Source organism: Rosa rugosa, chromosome 4 (assembly GCF_958449725.1).
Source record: "Rosa rugosa chromosome 4, drRosRugo1.1, whole genome shotgun sequence".
Classification (NCBI taxonomy): domain Eukaryota; kingdom Viridiplantae; phylum Streptophyta; class Magnoliopsida; order Rosales; family Rosaceae; genus Rosa; species Rosa rugosa.
This window is the reverse complement of record NC_084823.1, coordinates 18,619,188-18,641,036: the sequence shown is the minus strand read 5'-3', so window position 1 is coordinate 18,641,036 and position 21,849 is coordinate 18,619,188. Positions and strand designations below refer to the sequence as shown.

Genomic DNA, 21,849 nt, shown 5'->3' with positions numbered 1-21,849 from the left:
AATCGGAAATAGATTAAGTGATGAGCTTGTATTCACTTAACTAGGAACTAAGAAAGGGTAATGGGTTAATTCGAGCTTGTGAGTTAACTTCGGGTAAATTCAATTGAGAATTAAGATTCCATAACTGAGCTTTGATATGATTGAGTGTGTTTGGTGGTAGAGAATGAGTTCTTAGCTTTGTTTCTATCAATAGTTTTAAAGTTATAAAATCTGTTTCTGCTTTGTTATCTTACTGTGTTCAGTTTTACGTGAATTATTTCATATATTAAATCAACTCCGATTGTTCTGAAATTTTTTATACACGTTATTCAATGTGTAATTAGTGTCCTGTAAAATTTATAGAAAATTCCATCGAGTTTATGTTAGTTAATTAATTTATTTTCGTTAACTGTTCAGTAGCATAGTTTAGAGTAGTTTGTGACATTTGATTAGCAGTTTAGGAACAATCTTCAGCGGGTAATGACCCTTGCTTGATCACTATACTACCAACGATGACATTTGAGTGCAAGGTTTAAGTTGTGCATCTTTTAGACGTATCAAACAGCAGGAATAAAAAATGACTGATCATAAGCAAATTTCCTGGTCTTATTTAGTAGTAAAGTAGAAGCCCTAGTATCTAGGATACAAAGCACATCCACTTCAAAATAGGAAATATAGAAAAGAGTTTATGCCATAAAACCCTCCCAAGAACTTCCCCTGCTATTCCAACACATCACTTTCATGGTTTCTGCATTTTTGGTGAAGAGGTGCCAACCTCCTTCATATTTTGATCTGCAACCATTTCCCTAGTCCTTTTCCTGGAACCAGTACTCATATAAGAGCTCTCAGTCCTAAGCATAAGTGCCCTATTCCCATTCACCATCTTGATCTCATACTCATTCAAGTCCTCGCTCTTACCAATATCTGAGCCTCTAGCATCACTAAAATTTTCAAACTGCACATTTAAGTAATTGTGATTAGCTAAGAAATAATTCACCGCATCCTTAGGGGAATAAAGTCCCTTAGGCGGTGAGAAAACCAGGCTGACATCATAGTTATAAAGTCGAGCAATTTCAGGTATGTTAGAAAACAAAATTAAAGGACTAGCAGGCTGAGAAGAAGAACTCACCACCTCTTCCTCACTCGAGGAGATATCATTCCCCTTCCCAAACTTTTCATCATCACTAATAACAATGGTACCTTTACCGGCGGCGGCATCCTTAAACGAGACCCCTTGTCTCACCAGAGCTACCTTTGCTTCCCCTGCGGGTGCCTTGCCCTTGCCAGAAACCCTCCCAGTAAGATTATCACTCCTTGCTAGCGTATTCTTAGTAGCAACTTTAGAGTAATTCTGGTTTCGGCGTCTGACATAAGTCCATCCCGGAGAAGGGGGGTTCAAGTCAGCAGTATTGGCCTTAGCTTCATTCTCCACTTCTTGGTTAGCTGGCTGTGGGAAATAAATCATGATATTTTCCGAAGCCAAAGCCTTGACCTCAGAGTCAACCTCCATGCCTTCAGGTTCAATGGCATTGTCACTCTCCTCCCTGTCCACCATAACGAAATGATTTTCCTTCTTCTTGTGGGGGCAGGCCGCGATCTTATGCTTGTGGCTGCCACACCTCGAAAATTCCTTCATACGAGACAAGAACCCGAGCAGGCTTACTCACCATGTCAAAAGGGAGATCCCCTTCATCCTCCTCATGCACAACAAGAACACATTTCAAGGGTGTTTTCAAGTCAATCTCCATGCAAGCCCTTGCGAAGACATAGTTTTCAGCATTCTCAGTCCTTTCGTCCAGCTTGATAAAACGATCCACCACCTTGACAATTGGGAGGATAGCTTTCTCACTTCAGTAGTGAAGAGGCAGATTTGGTAGCCAAATCCAAAGGGTGAGAGTTTCAATTTCTGTTTCTCTGGGGTCAAAAGACGGAGACCATCGGCGTAAATGTAGGATCTTGCCCTTGGCAAACCAAGGTCTGTTGCTGAAAACAAAATCCAAATCCTGTTGGTAAGTGAACTCGAGCGAGAACCAACCATTAGCCATTTGAATCATCCTCACAGTGCCCTGTAGCCCAGCCCAATGAAGATTGCACTTGCGAATGATCTTCCTAGTAGAGAACTTCTTGCCAAAGATTTTGGCCAAGAGGCAGTTATTGCTCAACTGTCCCTTCAGGGTGATTGCCTCTCGGGGAACAAAAACTTGGGTCTGACTTCTCTCAACGACAATCCTTATGCCACCAATGTTGGTGACAAAAGGTGGTTCATCTCGCTGTGGTCTGGGATAAGGGTTGAAAATAGTAGGGGAACGGGATTTGGATGAGCTAGCTTATGCTTTTGCATTGGGACTGAAAGCCATTGTGGTAAGCTTTTGTAATCGGTAAGGTAAAGCAGAAGGGGAACTGTGAAGAATGGGTAATCCCTGCCTAGTCTTATAAATAGGGAACTCTAGACCTGAGCAAGAAGACGGAAGGTTTTGCCCAGACCCCAGAAAACTAAGCGCATGCCATCGAAGAGACCAAAAAGCATAACTACAACGTTGAAAATTGATCATAGGGCCATCCCACCTCCAAGAGCCACTTAGGGGGAATAGGAAACGATTAAGTGACTCCCCCCAGCCTCGGAAAGGAGGAACAATTTTGAAAATAACAACCCAACAGGAAAACAGGTAAAGGAAACGTACCTGGTCCAAAGAGCAACCTCTATCAATTCAAAGAAAATGGGAAAACCGACCGTTGGATGAGATTATTACAATAAATTATGAGTGTAGTAAAAAATTTAGCCAATTTCACCATATTTTCGAATTCGATCGAATTGGTCAACCGTCGTCACTTGTATGTCTTCTTGGTTGACCGATGGGGTGATGACCGCGAAACGTGCTTATTTTTCACATCACGTTTGAAAATATTCCATCAATGGATGTGCGTGGACATAAGATAAAAAATTTCAATTTTAATTACAAAGACGTTAGCCTATGGCCCTATACCAATTTGCCTCCTAAAGTTGTATGACTTATACATTGCATTTAAAATGTTGAGGTTCATTCTAAAGCAACCATGATGTGGAAAATGAATTTGGAGAAACCAACCACTCGATGGAGAGATTGTAATGTTTTATGGTGGTTGTAAAAAATCCAGCCAATTTGGTTCTCATTTCGAATTCGATCAATTAGGTCAAACTTGATTACTTTTATAAACCGGGTTAATTCATGTTTATCCAGAAATCACAAGTATTGTGCCCACTTGCAGCAACAAATTTTTATTGTGCCCATTTACACAAATCTTAGAGGAAAAGACCTATGAGGGTAGTCTTTTCTAAACTAGTGTCTAATATGTCCTATGCTGACTTTTGGGTTTTACCTTTGCTTTTTCTTAGAAAATCCTGTTCACACTTTTGAGAAAAACAAAACTAGCCTTCAACATGCCCAAGTTTTTCACCTAACGGTTATTTTAACAGGCGGAATCACTGCTGCTTGTTTCTATCTTAAGCTGAGTCAATTTTTTCTAAGAAATAGAAAGTCTAAACCTATAAATAGTACATGAGTAAGGCAGAAACAGCTATAAACATTTAAAACATCAAACTAAAATTTAAAACATACTGATAAGGTGGATGAGCAATCTGAAATTATTTATTCAAACATAATTACAGACTAAAATTCAGAGCCTCATTCTCATGTAAACAGCTAAAAAGCTGTTTAGCTATGACAGGACCCGCCCCGGATTTCACCTTGAAATCCGAAGTGGCCCTGCGGGGCCCACCTTAGAAGAAGTTCTACCAAAAATTTGGCGGAACTCCCTCTAAAAGTGGACTACCCAAAAACCTGTAGAAAGACATTTACACTTCTAAAATAATCCACCCTTAATCTTCTGGAGCCACCATGCTCCCTAAATCACAACACCTCCCAATTTCACAAATAATTCTGAACTTAAGAATATTAATCTCAAGAGTTATCAGAGCAATCTATTGTACAGGCGTACAAGATGGTAAAATATTAGATAAAGGACCGATACTTTTATAATGCGGAAGCTATGACAGCTATGCCTCAACCCCATGTACGCTCGACCTCAAGCTAAACTGGCCTGCAAACTGGGCATTTGAAACCGAAGGGCCCAGGGGAAAACATTTAAAAACCGTTAGAGTGAGTGGACGAAAAATAAGTAATTTCGAATGAATAAGTAAAACGTAATGCTTTCCCAAATTATTCTCTAAAATCTCGCATGCAGTCACAATCTTGAAAAATACTTTTAATCATCATCTTTACTGCAATCTTAATCGCGTAGAAATAGAACATCTTGAAATCTCTTAAAATATCATCCTCAATCCTTATAAAAACATCCTTTTCAAGAGGCTTGCTTGATGACTAGAAAGGACTGCTGTCTAGTCATCTCATGCCATCTGGGAGGGACTGCCACCTAGATGACGCATCGGAAGGGACTGCCAACCGGAATAGGAGGCGGTGGTAGAAGGGACTGCCAACTAACCACAGGTAGTAGACGGGACTGCCGACTAACTACCTCATGTCATCTGGAAGGGACTGCCACCCAGATGACGCATCGGACGGGACTGCCAACCGGAATATAGTCTGGAAGGGACTGCCAACCAGACTATTACCTAGAAGGGACTGCCAACTAGGTAATATACGCATGCGCCAAAGATAGCCTCCTTGATAAACTGGAAACAGCCTCTTACAATTACCTGCTTTCGGAAATAAACTCGATAATACTTCAATAAATCATTAATAATCCACTGAAAGCATAACTCAGGATTATCCCGCTAACTCAAACCTCAATATCTCAATAAATCCTCGAAAGCATAAATCAAATACTCTGTAAATCAATAAATGATTTCGGAAAGAAATCTCAATAATTCAATCATGCTCAAATATTTGCTAAATCCTTCGTACTCGTAAATCCTCATAAAAACTGCTATTCGAAAACAATAATTCTCATAATATTTTCTTAATCAGTCACTTCCCGAAAATTGTTTCCCAACTCAATAACTCATAAATAAATAGCTTGAAAAATCTATTGAAAGCCCTCGGGAAGGAAATCCACTAAAAATCCCGTAACTCATAGAGCATAATAAATCTCAAGAAATCAAGCTCATAAAATCATAATACTCAATAATTCAAATAATAAACCCCAATCGAAAAATAATAATAATATACTGCATGCACATTTAATTTAAAATAAATGTCCACTCACAGTACTATTTAGGCAATCACGTATACTAATTCCTTCATCGAGCAATAGCTCAGTATATCGCCCTGTACACAATTATAATTCGTGAATAACAATCCGGAAATTAAATACGATTCCCACATCAAATCCTCATAAATTAACATTTCCATTTCTTCTCCAATTTAACCCAAACTTCACCATTAACACCAAAACTTTATCATTGGCACCAATTCTTTAATTGAAGGTTTCTAGGGCAAAACTGAGAGAAATCCGATAGTGGAATTCTCATAAATCAATAACCAAACTATTGAACTTCGGAAATTCCAATTAATATCCAAGCCTCCTCCAATTTCCACCAAACACCTATCCATAAATTCGTAACAATATGAAATACTCAATAGACCAAATCAACTCACCAGGAACGGCCGGACGCGCCGCCACGCGCCGCCACAGGTGACTGCACCTGGGCCCCACGCGCCGCCGGTCAACCATCATCAACTCAACATTCTAAGCGTCTTTCATAACTGTGGCCAAGTCAGAAAATACCTCTAAGTGGCCGAACAATTAAGCAAACCGAAGTAGAGTAAAATTTTCTAATTATGCTTTCTTCCTCCACGCTGCAAATCGCTTCAAGATATTTGGGGAGCTTCAAGTACGCCTCAAGGCGCTTCTAAAAAGCCTGGCTTTGTCGCCAGAGGTGGCCGGAATTTAGGTCAACGGTCACTTGCTATAGTAAACTTCTCGGCCTTGGTTCGCTGTTTTCTGGCCAAGACTCGACGAGCTACCACCGCAGGCGTGTCCAGGAGGAGGAGAGGAAGCCAACGGTGGTCGCGGTTCGCTCCCAGGTGGCCAGAATCGAAAAGTGGCCGGAGGTGCAGAGGGGAGAGAGAGAGAGCTCGGGGAGAGAGAAACGGAGGGGCGAGAGAGAGAGTGGTAGAACTGATCTACCACAGTAAATTTTCAAATATATATACTAATTTACCATGAACAGTAAATTTACCTGTTCGCTTATAACTTTCGCATATGAGCTCCGATTTTTACGTACCACATATGCACGCGCTCGGTTTAACGTCCTCTACAACTTTCATGAAGGAAATTTTCTCAAATTTTGACCCGAACAAAAAGTCAACTTTTAGGGCCCCCTAAAATGTCGAAACGGAGCCAAAAAGTAAATGTAAATGTCGTTTACCCATCGAAAGACTTGTAAACTGGTAAATTTAGGTTCGGGACGTTACAAGCTACCCATAAGAATGATGTACAGATGCTTACTTGAAAACAAAGTTCTCCACACTTAGACGGAAAAGAAAGAGCACGCTGCTACTATGGCTTACTTCTTGAGAGAAGACTCTTCTGCTCAATTTCTAATCTAGACCTAATATGAAAGGTTTTTGATGGTGGAATTTTTCGATGATCTACAACTGAAACTAAAGCTCCTTATATAGGGAGCGGAACTCAAACCGGAATTCAAAACATAAAAATGTACAACACAACTCCATTATTTCTGCTCTCGTGAGTGCTCCTGATGATGGAGGTCAGTTGGCGAAAAGCAGATTCCTTTAGGTGAAAAGTTTTTCACCTTGTTCTTTTCTTAAAAGCAAAAAGAAACTTTAGGAAAAGCCAAAGCTGCTTTCGGTGCTTTTTACACCTGTTGCTTCACATGTTCTCATCTGTTTCAGAATTGTGGCCTAGGACAAGAGAGTTGTCATCCATCATAGCTTTAACTTTATTTTCTACGTCTGTATCTGCATACATCTTGTAGTGGTTGTCACTTTCAAGCTTCTGGGTCCAATGTAAGCATGCCAACGTAGAGTCGATTTCCTTTCTCTTGAGGGATAGAAAAGGTCACTGCTTACTGCTTTAGGGTGATCGTATGCAGTGATTAAGATTTTCTCTCCTGCTGCCAGGAATGTGTTTTCTTTGTCTTCTTCGATGATTTTTTGAATATAGTCGAGGGACATGGTCTTCATCCAAGGAATGCTGGAGTATGGCTGGCCATTGTATCCCACACATGCAGGCTGCAGATACCTTCCTTGGATAATCCTTACATAATGATATGGAGAAATATATTCAACTTCACCATTTCTATTTTGAATCCATTCTGGAGGAGTTGATCTGAATTTCAACCTGAGGATACAGTCGTCTTTTCTGACATTCGTGACTCTATTGACTATGATCGGTGGTAGTCCTTTGAGATCATCATTTGTTTTAGTCCAAAGATTATGGACAAAACCATTTTCAACAAGCCAAAGCTTGTGTTCTTGAGGATGTTCACTATGAACATTGACCACATACCTTCCAACATAAGGTCTAGGGACTATGAAGAGGGTTGGAGAGGAAAAGTCAGAATTTTGACTTCCGATGAGATTATGAAAGTCAAACCAATCTGGTTCTGTTAGTGCTAAAACAGGAACTCTAGCACTCTCAGGCCCTTCAAGATACTGGATTTTGTTATTCTGGACAGCACTCTACTGTGTATTTTCATGAACTTCTTCAACCTGTGGTCTAGCATTTTCATGGAGCTCTTCAGCTAGTGCAAAGAGAGCTGGGAACATGATTCCACTGTTTCTTTCCTGAAAGGCAAATAAGAGATTATCTAAGATTGCCTTCTGGTGGTATGCTAGCCTCCTACCAGTTCTGAACACAGGATCTGCAAAGGTTTTCAATTCATAATTAAAAACATTTATAACTCCAGTTGGAGTTGATTTGTTTTTTGGCAAAGCAACAGCCTTCAACGGTCTTAATGAGCCTTTACCGTCTACCGTTTGAGACGGGCTAGCCAATCATTTACCCTGGGATTGATCAGTTGAGGCTAGTCCTTTTGGACTTAGCAGGAACCTTTTGAGGATTTTTTCTTTGGGATCCTCTGCAGTTTCATGTTCTTTCCCAGTTCTCCTATTTCTGGGATTGCGACCTTCGTCGTCATCTTTTCGGCTGAACATTGCCATTTCTCTGGTTAAGGCGTCTAGAAGATAGTTCTTGTTTCCTGCAATTTATTCAACATTATAATCATATTAGTTAAGAAATAATTGCCAGTTGGCTAATCTTCCTCTATCAGCAGCTTTATCAAGTTTAAAATTTTTAAAATTCTTTACTCTAGCACAATCGGTGCGGACAGTAAAGGATTTTCCAAGAAAAGCTGGAGAATTTAAAATTGTTTTCTTGACAGCCAAAATTTCTTTTTTTCCTGTAGGATAATTTTGTTCTGCAGGGCTGAATTTGCCACTACAAAATTTGCAGATCTTTTCAATGTTAGTTTCAGACGTTTTTGCCAGAACAACACCGGACCAGTAATTATCACTAGCATCTGTTTGGAGAATGATTTCATCATTTTCCTCTGGTTGTTGGAGAGGAGGGAGATTTTTGCAAAGATTTTTTATCTGCTTCACAATTTTTTCATCATCTTCTGTGAAGTTCCATTTTCTTTTGGAACTTGTTTTAGGAGATAACATTGCTGTTAGTCCTGAGATTTTGGGAATGAAATCTCTCCCATAATTGATAACTCCTAAGAATCTCTCTAGACTCTTAGCATCAGGAATTCTATCTGGGAATTTCCAGACTTTCTCAAGGATGTGGGGTTGGAGTTTTATCACTCCATTCTTGATGTTTATCCCAAGGAAATCAATCTCATCTAGGATAAAGAAGATCTTCTTTTCTTCAAGGATAATTCCATGCTGAACTATCAGCTTTACAACCTCATAGAGGTGTTTCATGTGTTCTTCTCTATTTTTGGAGAAGACAAGGATGTCATCAATGTAGACGACGCAGAATTCAGCAACACGTTTAAAGATGTCATCCATCTTTCTCTGGAAGATTGAGGGGGCTTGTTTTAGGCCAAAGGGCATTACTAACAATTCGTAATGACCTTGTGGTGTTCCAAATGCAGTGAGAGGAACACTATCTGGATGCATCTTGACTTGCCAAAAACCCGACTTTGCATCGAATTTTGAAAAGACTTTAGCTCCTCTGAGCTGGTTGATCAGTACTCTTACTTGAGCAATTTGATAACCGTCTTTAACGGTTTTCTTATTGACATTTCTGTAGTCGATTACCATTCTAGCTTTTCCTCTGAGGTTTTCTGCATGATTTCTTACAACAGAAAGTCTTTTTAGCGACCAAGTTTTTTACGAGGAATTTATTTTCCTCAATATATGTTACTTTTTACGAGGAATATTTGGGTTCCTCACTAAATACTACTAGGTTTTCTACGAGGAATATATTTTCCTCACTATTTATCACTTTCTACGACGGATATTTCAGTTCATCACTAAATGTGATCATAAGTTGGTCTCAAAAAGTGTCATGTTATTAGCGAGGAAATATGAGACTTGGGTGATGAATTTTTTTCATCGCTAAAACGACATTCAGCGAGGAATTAACAATTTTGTCGTTATTTTTTTGGCGGAAAATTGTGTAAGACCCGCCAAATTCAATGGCGATAAAACTATGGTTTTCTCGCTAAAAGTCTGTATTCTACGAGGAACCATTTCCTCGTTAAAATAAGCGATTAGCGAGGAAATAACATTTTTCTCATTATTAGTTTGGTAGAAAATTGTACAAGACCCGCCAAATTCAATGGTGACAAAACTATGATTTCCTTGCTAAAAGTTTGTATTCTATGAGGAACCGTTTCCTCGTTAAAAAAAAAGTGATTAGCGAGGAAATAACACTTTTGTCATTATTAGTTTGGCGGAAAATTGTATAAGACCCGCCAAATTCAATAGCGTCAAAAGTAGAATTTCCTCGCTAAAAGTCTGTGTTCTACGAGGAACCATTTCCTCTTTAAAAGAAGCGATTAGCGAGGAAATAACAATTTTCTCGGTATTAGTTTGGCGGAAAATTGTATAAATCCGCCAAATTCAATGGCGACAAAATTAGTGTTTCCTAGCTAAAAATTAGTATTTAGCGAAGAACAATTTACTCACAAAAAAATGCAATTAGCGAGGAACTAAATAACTTGTCACTAAAGTTTTGGGAGAAAGTTTTCTCGATCCTGCCAAGTTTAATAGCGACGAACGAAGTCTTCCTCGCTAAAAGTCATCACAAAAACTAAACTTTATGATATTTTTGTATATTTTGAAAAAAATACATTGACTAATTTATTTTTTATTATTTTATGGGTGACTAATTAATAAACCAAAGTGAAAGCCAAGGTAATTGACATTACTTAAAGTTTTGCTTTATTTGCTATGTCTAGAGGTCAGGTTGTAGCTATTGTAATTATTCTTTTGGATTTTTTTTCAAAATTATTTTTAAATAAATTACAATAATCGTATTAACAACACTTTCTCATCTGAATATATCAATTGAATTTTTTGCAGCCTGACCTCTATATCTATATCTATATCTACTAAGGGATTCATTTTTTTAGTTATTTTAAACAGTGTTACCTGGATCATGGGTCGTTGCGGAACGGGTATGCGGTACGCTAGTCTCTATGGAACGCGGTATGCTACGATATATTAGTTAAAATTTTTAATTAAAAATAAATTACATATGATAAATATAATTATAATTCTAATAGCGTATTTGGAAACATAACTTTTTTATGTAAATATCCCTTATGCATATACTATGAAAACCCCATAAGTTTGAAAGGGTAAAGAAGTAAAAGTAGATATTAGAAATAATAAGTAATTATGTTAGAAATCTTTTAGATATTATCATTTTTTTTCTTATCGGATAGTCATTATCTTCTTCGCAAAAAGGAAAAGAAGATGAACAACCCAACCAATATGCTGTAAACATCTCGAGGTCTAGAAACAAGTGCACCAGACCTAATGCAGAAGATGAGACCGCTAAGTAAATATGGGATCGCTGGAGTCACTGATCTGGTTCGCGATCGTACTACGTTTCGGGTCGCGCGATCGGGTTCGCGGGTCGCCGGCAAACCGAGCGATCCAGGCATCTCTGATTTTAAAAGAGCCCTTGTGGGACCCACTTTTCGATCACATATCAGTATCTCGACAGTTCAGTTTTTAGGTTCCAATTTGTAGATCACTTTTGCAAATTTTCAGCCAAATTAATGACCGTTAAGGTATCGAACTAGATTAAATCAATGGAACGGACCAAATCTATCAAACCTAAACAATTCATGGTTATAATTGTAAATCACAATTATGAATACCCAAACGATCATCAATTTGATTTGAAATTTGCATAATTGATCTACTCATAGATGCCTTAAAACTGAACAGTGGATATATGACTAAGAAGTTGGTCTAATTATAAGCGATCCCTTAAAATGACCTAAAAAAATTAAATATCCTTCACTAGAATTACGCTGACATATATATGACTTTTATTCTCCATTTGTTTGTCATTGATCTTGTGTCCACTCTGTATACATGACATCTTCACATGTCAAGGAAGTACGTATGGGACCACTATTTTTTGACACCGTCTTTTTAGGGCACCTCGTATTTGGTTAAGGTGTAGAAATTGAAAAAAAAAAAGTCAATAGACACTTTATTCTATATTAACCGTTACCATCATCATGATAATGAATAGCTGAATGTTTTTTGATTGAGTTGAAATTTTGCATGGTTGATCAATGAGTGGTGTCCTACAAGTTGAACGGTTTGGATTATCGAAATATGATTGCATAGTGGGTCACACATTAGACGCTACATACTGTGTAATTTAACTTTGACAATCTAAACCGTTCAAGATTGAGATCTTCAAGTATATATGCAAAACATTTAAATCTTTATACATAGATTGTATATGAAAAAAATTTTTAAACCAAAAATCATTTAGTTAGCCATTATTATGACATAAGCCTTAAAACAATAAAACCTAACCCTTAATCCCTAAACCCTAAACCCTAAACTTATATTATCGAGGTACGAAAAAAAAATCAAAGGAAGGCGGGTTTTGAAAAATAAAAATAAAAAGCAGGACATTTGTATGTTCAAGCGGCAACATAAAAATAAAAATGCGCACAAAGGCACAAAAAGAAAAAGCAATTAAAAAAAAACCCTAAAGGTTCAGCATCTACAGAATGGGTCTGAGTGCTCGGCTGGGGTTTGGGGGCAAACGAAAAAACTGGACTGCATGGGTGATGAAAAGGCTTCCTGACGACGATCGGGTGGGCGAGCTCAATCAACCAAAGCTGCAAAGTTCAATTTTGTGGGCAATTTCTTAATCTGCAGATTACGAAGCTTATATTGAAGAATCTTGGATGGATTCCGATCCTTCAATTTTTCGTTGGATTTGCTCCATCACTGGAGAACCGATCTGGTATTGACATGTTGGCTTCACTTTAGTTCCTCCCTTCAGGTATATCTCTCACTTTAACTTTTTATTAGGTTCTCTATACAGCACACCAACGAATTCAATGTTACGGGGCAGACCATTATCTTTAAGCAAGGAGAAAGATATGCCTCGATTCAATTAGTTGGAGTATTGATTTACCAAACATGGTTTCGATGGATGTCACCAAATCTTGCCTTTAGTCAATTAGCCAGGTACGTCCCTTTCTGGATGATCTTTCAATTCAACTCAATTATGTTTATGTTCTGTATTTCAATAGGTGACAAGTTCTTTAGCTCTATTTCTGACGAGTTCGAATACGTCAGCCACATCAATAGACTAATGGGTTTTCTAACTTTCTTATTCAATTGACTCTATTGCTCACTCTTATTGTTGATAAGTGTTGAAGTTGGAGCTTCTTAAGAAGAACTAAAACATGATTTTCAATTAATGAGGTATAAAACACAATATCCTTGAGCAATTCCCTTGTTGATATTCTCAATCTCAATTGACTTTGTAATGCTTTGTGATAGAATGTTAAGCTCACCATCGGGATTGGGGACACGAGAAAGATGAGTGCAAGGGACTCCTTGGCATCAAAGACCCTGATGCTCCCACCAGGGAAGAGTTGGCTGCTGTTCTTGAAGAAGTCCCTTCTTTTAAGTTCCTATGCATAATGCTCACTGTAAGTGAATTTCAAATGCCATGATTCATGAAATTACCATCTTGGATTACAATATTGACATTACATGTCACAGTATTGTCGTTTATTCAAACAAAGATTCCATGAGTGCAATGAACCTAGCAAATATCAAATGGTGGTTGGAATCTTAAATTCAAACAAGGTCTTTGCCTCGATACAAAGTAGTATATACCAATTTTGTAGGTGAGATTGAAATTATAGATTGGAATTGTTCTGGATTGTTTTGTTTAATATGATTCCCGTGGTACTTGTATGAATAATGTTGCATGCAAGGTCTCCAGTACTATACTCTTTGTTTCAATATTAAATCATGTTCTAGTACTATACTCTTTGTTTCAATATTAAATCATCTTCTACAGTTTTAGTGTTTTATGGTGGCATATCAGTGGATGAGGCATTACATGACACTATGACAGTGGCATTTTATCTACTGAAACAACCTTCTGTGCCTCTGGGTTCACAATATTTAATCACTTGTGCCCCTGAGTTGTCTTTATTTATTATTGCTCTTGTTTACTTTCTCCTTTCTTGTTCTTTGTACAACTTAAGTCTCTTTCATAGTTGTATTTGTTTCACTGAGGAAAATTTCTCCAATCTGCTATAAGCAATTTTAGAGTGAGATGTTTCTGTCAAGCATTTGGGTCATTTGTAAAGTTTATGCGGAGAAGTATGTGTAGCTGAAATTTAATTCTCATCTTCACACCTTAATTGCATGCTCTGATCTGTAAGTGGGCTCCTGTTGCCATGCTCTGCAGGTGCTGAAACTCTCTACAAAACCTCTAAAAGAGAACTTCCATTTCCAGTGACGAGTTCCAAGTGCAAGAGTAGAAGAGAATCCAAGATTTGGGGAAGAGATCAGGAGGATTCCAAGATTTAGTTCGCCAATGACCAAATGATTAGGTTACTTCTATATTGGATTTAGTACACGAGGATCCCTAAACTCTTTTGAATTAGTATATAATATTGATCTAACTATTTTGAATTAGTACTTATTGTAAGGGAATATACTTGTTTTTATTTTTATTTTAATAGATGTTTCTTTTGTCCACTCATCTTTATGATCTACATTATTATTCCTCTTTATTATCTACATTGTTATTCCTCGCCATAACCAAATAAACTGCAACAAAAATAAATTTTCTCGCTATGGACAAGAGAACCTACAATGACAAAAGTAAATTTCCTCGTCATTGAATATGTTTAGGGAGGAATGGTTTTCTTGCTAAAGAGAGCTTATAGCGAGGAAAATATTTTTCACCTAAAGCTATCTACAACGACGAAATTATTTTCGTCCTGAAAAGGATATTTTAAATTTTTTATTATTTATAATTTCTAAATTATTACTTATTATTAGCGAGGAAATAATAGTTTAGTGATGAAATCTATTTTATGGAGAAATATATTTAACGACTATTTTCTAGCCCTCAAAATTTTTCATTGAGGAAAAAGTATGAGTTTAGGCGAGGAAAAAAATTGTAGCTAAAGAATATTGGCGAGAAAAAAATATATTCATTGCTAAAAGTGTTTGGCGAGGAAATAGTATTTTCCTCGCGGGAACTTTTCTTGACCAACCTACCGCGAGGAACTGACGACCAAACTATTTTCCTCGCGAAAACACTACGGCGAGGAAATCTCAATTTTCGGCGACAAACTTGTTCCTCGCAAATTAGCTTTTCTGTTGTAGTGAGGGCTAGTGGATGGTTGAATTAATCTCTTGTTCAGGAGATCTTCAATGTCTTTTATGAATTCTTTCTGGTCTTCCTCTTTGTATTGAGGAATGGCTTTAACATGACAGATAACATTCATATCATGTAATCTTAATTCACAGACCACTGGATCTTTTTCCCAAAATTTCTTAGGGTTGACATCGATATTCTGTTCGAGTAGTTTCTTGATTTTATCAAGAGTAGGAATTTTCTGAGACTTAAGCTTATACTGGAAGTGCTTGAGGTTATGCTCATAGATGAAACTAGCTTCTTCATCTTTACTAGTTTCTTCTTGTTCTTCTTCTTTAGAAGATTCTTCAACAAGTAATTCTTCTTGTTGTTTGATTTGGAGTATGGGTTCAAATTTGGGCTTGTAGGGGGTAAGATCACCACTATTCTGTTGCGATCTCTGATATTGAGTAGTAAAGTGTGGACCTACTACACTTTTTGCTTGTGTGAGTCGGTCTGCCCAGAACACTATGTCTCCTTTTCTGAAGCCTATCGCTTCTTCATCTTGAATAAATCTCTGTTGGATAATAAAATCATTTTCCAACAAAAAATCTGATCCTTGGCCTTCTGATTGCCAAAGAGTATGGATGATAAATGTTCCTCCACCAATAGTGATATGAACATTTTTTGCTACTTTATTCATTGTAAGATGGCTTCCATCAAACTGGACCCCAGTAGCTATTCTTTTCTTATCTTCCTTCCAGAGTTCTTCTGGAATTGCAAATCTCTTTGCAAATGTGAATCCCGACCCATTATCTACAAATGCATGTAGATGATATTTCTTGTGATCCGGGAATTTTAATCCAATCTCTATGTAGTTGCTATACCTACTAGTAGAGAAGATCTTTGATTGTTGAAGCTCATTTTCTTGAGCTTGTTCCTGTGGTATGAATGGTTTACATTCTTCTGGAACACTTTCTGGTGGTTCAACTAGTTCTATATCTTCATCGATTTTTTCTTCCTTTAATTCTGAGGAAGATGGTTCCATAATTTCTTGGAACAAGGCTTCTACCTTTTTCTCTTTTTGTTTAGAGAAATATTCTTCATATTCTTGTTCTACCAATTGGTTGATAAGGCCATTTTTGGTTTTTCTTCTTGCTTCAGCTATGAAGCATTCTTTGTGATAAGTCTTTTTTGACTCTTTACAGAACATAGGAAGTCCATTCTTTTCATGACATAGGCAGTAGTCACAAACGAATGTACCAGGGTTCACCTAATAAGAAGACGTTATTCCTTCTGTCTTACTTTCTTCCCAGTTTTTGACTTTAAGACATTCATCTGTCTAGATTCTAAGTATTCTACTTCAGAATCTGTTTCAGAGTCAAATGATTCTCTTTCTTCAGACTAGGCAGAGTATACTGACCTGTCATCTTCTTCATCATCAGAATAGGCTATTTCGTAGCCCTTCATATTAGCTGTTTCTACTATAGGCTCGTATTCTTCAAATAGAGCTTTAGTAGATCTTTTACCCTTTTCTGGGCATTCATTGGCATAGTGCCCTTCAGCTTTACATAACCAACATCTGCAAGCTTTCTTGTTTGGTTGTTTATTCTGATGGTTAGTTTGATAATTCTTCTTTTTCTTGAAGAATTTCTTTTTAGGATCTTCATCCTGTTGTTTCTTGAAGTTGGAACTCTTCTTGAATTTCCAATCTCTTTTCTTATTACTCTTTTTGAATTTTTCGAGTAATATTTTTCTTTTCTTTTCTTGTGGAACTTGGATTCATGACATCCCCAGTTGGTTGGCATATCCAGTATTCCATAACAGAAGTTTTCAACTCCTTTGAGCTGTTTCTTGGCCATTTTGGCTCTAAGATTTGCTTTGCATTGCTCTTTTAGTAATTGCCTGATTCTGTCGGCAATTCCTCCAACTGAAAATCTTTCAATTGGTTTTTCAGCTATGCTTTCTCTCACAGCTGTTCTCCATGGTTCAGGGAGTTTTCTATGTAACAGGTTTACTAGATCATTATTTTCTAGTTCACCTATTGTACAGTAATATTCTTGAAATTCATTCAAGTATTCTTCAAAATATCTCATGTTACAGATTTTGAGAGCATAGATATTTGATTTGGCCGTTTCTTTAGCCTTTTCACTCAGGTTTGAGAGATCTCCACAAAACTGATTGTACAGGGGTACTGCAAAATCATAAGGAGACTTTGAATTTTTGATTTCTTCTAGCCAGTCTTTTCCTCTGGCAGTTTCTTTGAACGACAGATAGTACTTTTTGGCTACTCCAGTGAGAGTAGTTTCATAGTACACCTGAAGATATGGTGCTTCAAACTTTCCAAGGGTAAGAGCAGACGCCATCATGAGACTGTCTACCCATTGGTCAATAGTTTTTCTCTTGTCTGGAGCTTTGTCTAGATTTAGCCAGATAACATAATTGGTAATTGGTATTCTGGGTATATTGTCTTCTGGGACAAATCTTTGAGAATTTCTTTCTTCTTTTCTGCCTGTAAGGGCTTTCTGTACAGGGAGTTTTAGTTTTCCCTTTTCTCTGATGATGAAAGTTTTAGAATTGGAGCTTTCTCCGTCTTCCATTTCAACATCTTGATAAGGTAGGATTTTTCTTACCTTTCCTAATTTGAAAATTTTCATTTCTTCGATTAGTTTTTCTAATCGATCAGGATTTTCACAGGATTCTGCTTCATCATAGAGATCATAGAGCTTTTGTGCTCTAAGCATATTTACTGGTCTGTTTAGATCAGCTTCTAATTCTTCTTCAGTAATAGGCTCTGATGGTTCTTCAGAGTATTTAGTACCACTAACACTAGTTTCTCTAGTGCTGTAGCTTCTTCTGAGAAGATTTTTGTTTATCCTGACATTTTCAGGACACATGTCACTTTTCCTGTGATCGTCAAATTTTAGACTGATATCTCCAGTCTTTCTGCTTTCATAAATTGCCGCTTTGGCATTTTCTGCTGGTTTTTTCGGACCAGATAATTTCCATTCAATAGGAAAAGTTACTTCATTCCAAGTAACCTTGTGAATCTGTTGTGAATGGTTCTTCTGACTCGTGAGGAATCCAGTAGTAAGACCTGGGATGTTAGATATCCTTGTCTTGGGCTCTACTGTGGTACTCATCAGTTTATAGTATATTCTGTATACTATTGCGAGTTCTTGCATATCCTTTTTCATAGATATGCCATCTGTCTGGACTCTCAGTCTTAGAATATGAGCTGCATCTTTCAAGCTGGTTGAGAAGTTTGGGAAGCAGTTGAAATAAGCCACTTGATTGCATAAAGATGCTTCAAGTGTTCCCAACAGACTGGCTTGAAAATCTGTTAATCTATTGTCTCGTAGGACACATAGAACTGAACAGTTTATGCCTTCTTGAGCTAGAAGTTTTATGCCTACTTGGATTGCCACAATATGCATAAATTGATAATTTTTTGTTCTTGCTCTGGCAACTTCATCAGGAGTGATCATCAAGAGATCTGTTTCTCCTGTGGTGGAAGGGGTTGTAAATTCTAATAATTTGAAGTGATGGCTGTCCATCAGTTCAAACTTTCCCCTTTTGTAGATTTGTTTAAAATCTAACTTTGGAATTGCGAAGTTTTTTACCTCCTGTTCAATTTCGTTGTATTCGAATTCTTCAGCATTTAGGAGTTGTACTCCTTTCTTTTTCCCAAAGATGCTCATCATTTTGACATCTCTTGCTACCAAGTGTTTTGGTTTTTCATACCTGATACTAGTCAGACTAGTAGAAGGTTCTAGAAAAATCATGTTTGGAGTAGGATTCTTTTTAGGTTTTTCTAATGGTTTAAACCCATTAGCTTTCTTTGTTTTTACTGTAGGCACTTTCTTATCCTTCAGTATATTTTTCATAGAATCCAGCATTTTTTGCTGTTCAGTGATTTTTCTACTAACATTTGTTAGCCTTTCTTCTTCCATTTTTGGAAGTTCTTTGATATAATCTATTTTATGCTCCAATTTTTCTAATTGGGCGATTATATCTGGTACTTTTTCTAGATGATTTTGACATCTAGATACTTCTTGTATCAGATTATGATGTTTCTCATCAGAAGATTTGAGTAGAGAATTCAACTTCTCTAATAGTAATTCAGACATTGTCCCCATTGGGGATTCCCCTTTTGAGCTCTTTGCAAGCTCTAATACCAGTGATGTGCGGATCTAACCAATGCTCAAATAGTCAAGAGGTTTTTGTTCCTCTGTAACCATGAACTTTAGTTCTTCTATATTTTTCTCAATCTTATAGATTCTTTTCTGTGCTAGGAATATTCTATCCAAGTAATTAGGAGTGGCTCGGTAGAGCCTGTTTCTGAAGTCTTTTGCTCTTCTTAACTTCTCTTGTTCTTCTTCAAGCTCTTTTTCAAATTTTCTACAATTTGCAAGTAAATCCAATCTGGACAAAATAATATCTAAATGTGCGATTATGGATAATGTAGTTTAACTGCTTACCGTTGAATATAGATGATGAAACTTAGCTATAATTAACATTTGAACAGATAAATTCAAGATATGGGCCCACCACGCTTTATCAAAATATATATAAATTGTTTTAAGAGTAAAAGATGATGGAGAGGGGTATTAGTGGGATGAATAGTGAGTGATTTTGAAAAGTAGGGAGAAAAAGTAGAAAGTTTTGTATGAGTGGGAAGGAAAATAAGTTGGTGGGGTGTATGGGAAGTATATTGCTAGATTTGGGGTGTATGAGAATTTCCCCTTATAAACCTATATTTATATATCAAACACTCCAAAGGGCAACCTCTATCAATTCAAAGAAAATGGGAAAACCAACCGTTGGATGAGATTATTACAATAAATTATGAGTGTGGTAAAAAATTTAGCCAATTTCACCATATTTTCGAATCTGATCGAATCGGTCAACCGTCGTCACTTGTATGTCTTTTTGGTTGACCGATGGCATGACGACAGTGAAACGTGCTTATTTTTTCACATCACGTTTGTAAATATTCCATCGATGGATGTGCGTGGACATAAGATAAAAATTTCAATTTCAATTACAAAGACGTTGGCCTATGGCCCTATACCAATTTGTCTCCTAAAGTTGTATGACTTATACATTGCATTTAAGTTGTTGAAGTTCATTCCAAAGCAACCATGATATGGAAAATGAATTTGGAGAAACCAACCGCTCGATGGAGAGATTGTAATGTTTTATGGTGGTTGTAAAAAATCCAGCCAATTTGGTTTTCATTTCGAATTCGATTAACTAGGTCAAACTTAGTTACTTTTATAAGCCTATATTTATATATCATACACTCCAAAGGGCGACCTCTATCAATTCAAAGAAAATGGAAAAAGCGACCGTTGGATGAGATTATTACAATAAATTATGAGTGTGGTAAAAAATTTAGCCAATTTCACTATATTTTCGAATTCGATCGAATTGGTCAACCGTCGTCACTTGTATGTCTTCTTGGTTGACCAATGGCTTGACGATTGCGGATACGAGGCTTCGAATACAATAATAACATGCACTACATGACGAGTCCGTGAAATTTTTCTTTGATTATTTTGGACACTTGAGCTATTTTTAACAATTTATGGAAGTGTAAAGTAAATAAAATTAAGCTAATTAAATTAATTTACGGGCTTTTCCGGGCCGGGCTGGCTGGCTTTTGGCGGGCGGGGCCTATGGGCCGGGCTGGGTTTCAAACCCCTAAACCAAGCCTGGCCCTCTACCCACCGGGCTGGGACTATTGCGGGCTTTTATACGGGCCAGGCCGGGCTTTGAGCCTGTGGGCCTCCATCGACCCACTTGATCCATGGGCCAAATGATGAGGCTTGATCTGCTGCAAAGACGTGGGGTTTCCCTGTGCTCAAAATGTCGTCTTTGTGGTTTAGGGCAGGAAACTTGAAGCCATCTCTTTTGAGAGTGTGCAGTTTCTTCTGAGATATGGAATTAGTGTTATGTAATGTTTAAAATTCTGCTCTCCCCACATTATACTCTACTTGATCTTCTTTCCAGGGCTTTTTTGTCTGCCCTTATTCCCTCAGCGAGAATCCTGTGGAGCATTATAGTGTGTAATCTGGTATGGTGTTTGTGGACTGAAAGAAATTGCAGAGTGCATGAGGGATGCAACTTTTCTTTGTCTAAGTTTAAGCACTTCCTTATCTTGAGCATTAAAGAATCTGCCGGGTTAGTTTTTTCTTCTTCTACCTCTACCTCTTCCATACCTATCTTCTAGTTCTTAGGGCTATCACAGTTGAGAGCTAGTGCTCCTAGGTTCATTACGATGTAGTGGCTCCCTCCATCTCCTCCATGGATAAAAGTGAATACTGATGGGTCGTTTAGAGACTCAGGGATTAGGGGGTTTTGTGGAATTGCAAGCTAGGGATCATGAGGTGAGTTTTGTTTGTGCCTTTCACATCTAGAATGTTTCTGATCTTAACGTTGAGATTCTTGTGTTTTTGAGAGCCATTAAGCTTGCGTTGCTGAAAGATTGGTATCATTTTTGGATTGAGTCAGATTCCATGTTGGTTGTGCACTATTTCTCAAATCCTAATTGTTAAGGGTAAAAATGTGATTTTCCAACTCAAGTTAGATATATGTGCTGTAGTATAAATACATGTACCTGATACTCTATCAATACAATTGAAGCCTTGGATCTATCAAATTCTTCAGCTTTCTCTCTATTTTTCCTGCTTTTCTCTATTTTTCATATATAGTACTCTAACATGGGATCAAGAGCCAGGTTCGATTGGGATGGGAAATCCGCGCCGGCGACCTAGTTTGTTAAAGAAATTCATATTCTCAGTCTCTATTCTGCTTATGATTCAAGCATATCAGAAGTGTGATTCAAGCTTTTTCAGATCAGTTCATCTTCGTGGATTTGGTTTTGGGTTTTGTTAAGATTGTTGAGACTTGTTGATAATTTCTACATCGAAGCTTTGGATTTGTGTTTTGAGCACTCTATTACTGATTGAAACAAGTTATTCATGGAGATTTGTTATAGATTGAAGAAAAGGGAAAAACCTAGAATTCTAGACGTTCAGACTATCATCAAGGAACCAATCAAGATTAGTGAAAGGATTA

The 21,849-nt window shown here is 37.4% G+C and overlaps 1 long non-coding RNA gene across 4 annotated transcripts; it reads left to right on the top strand.

Moving 5' to 3' along the window:
- The first annotated feature begins 12,098 nt into the window (after positions 1-12,098).
- On the top strand, positions 12,099-14,163 carry LOC133744062 (uncharacterized). Of its 4 annotated transcripts, XR_009863352.1 has the most exons (4): positions 12,101-12,623; positions 12,810-12,863; positions 12,942-13,093; positions 13,867-14,163. It is a non-coding gene; the product is annotated as an uncharacterized LOC133744062 (long non-coding RNA). The 4 variants fall into 4 exon arrangements; XR_009863350.1 differs by having other exon boundaries at positions 12,099-12,863; positions 12,942-13,294; XR_009863351.1 differs by lacking the exon at positions 13,867-14,163 and adding an exon at positions 13,167-13,860 and having other exon boundaries at positions 12,100-12,863.
- The last annotated feature ends 7,686 nt before the right edge of the window (positions 14,164-21,849 follow it).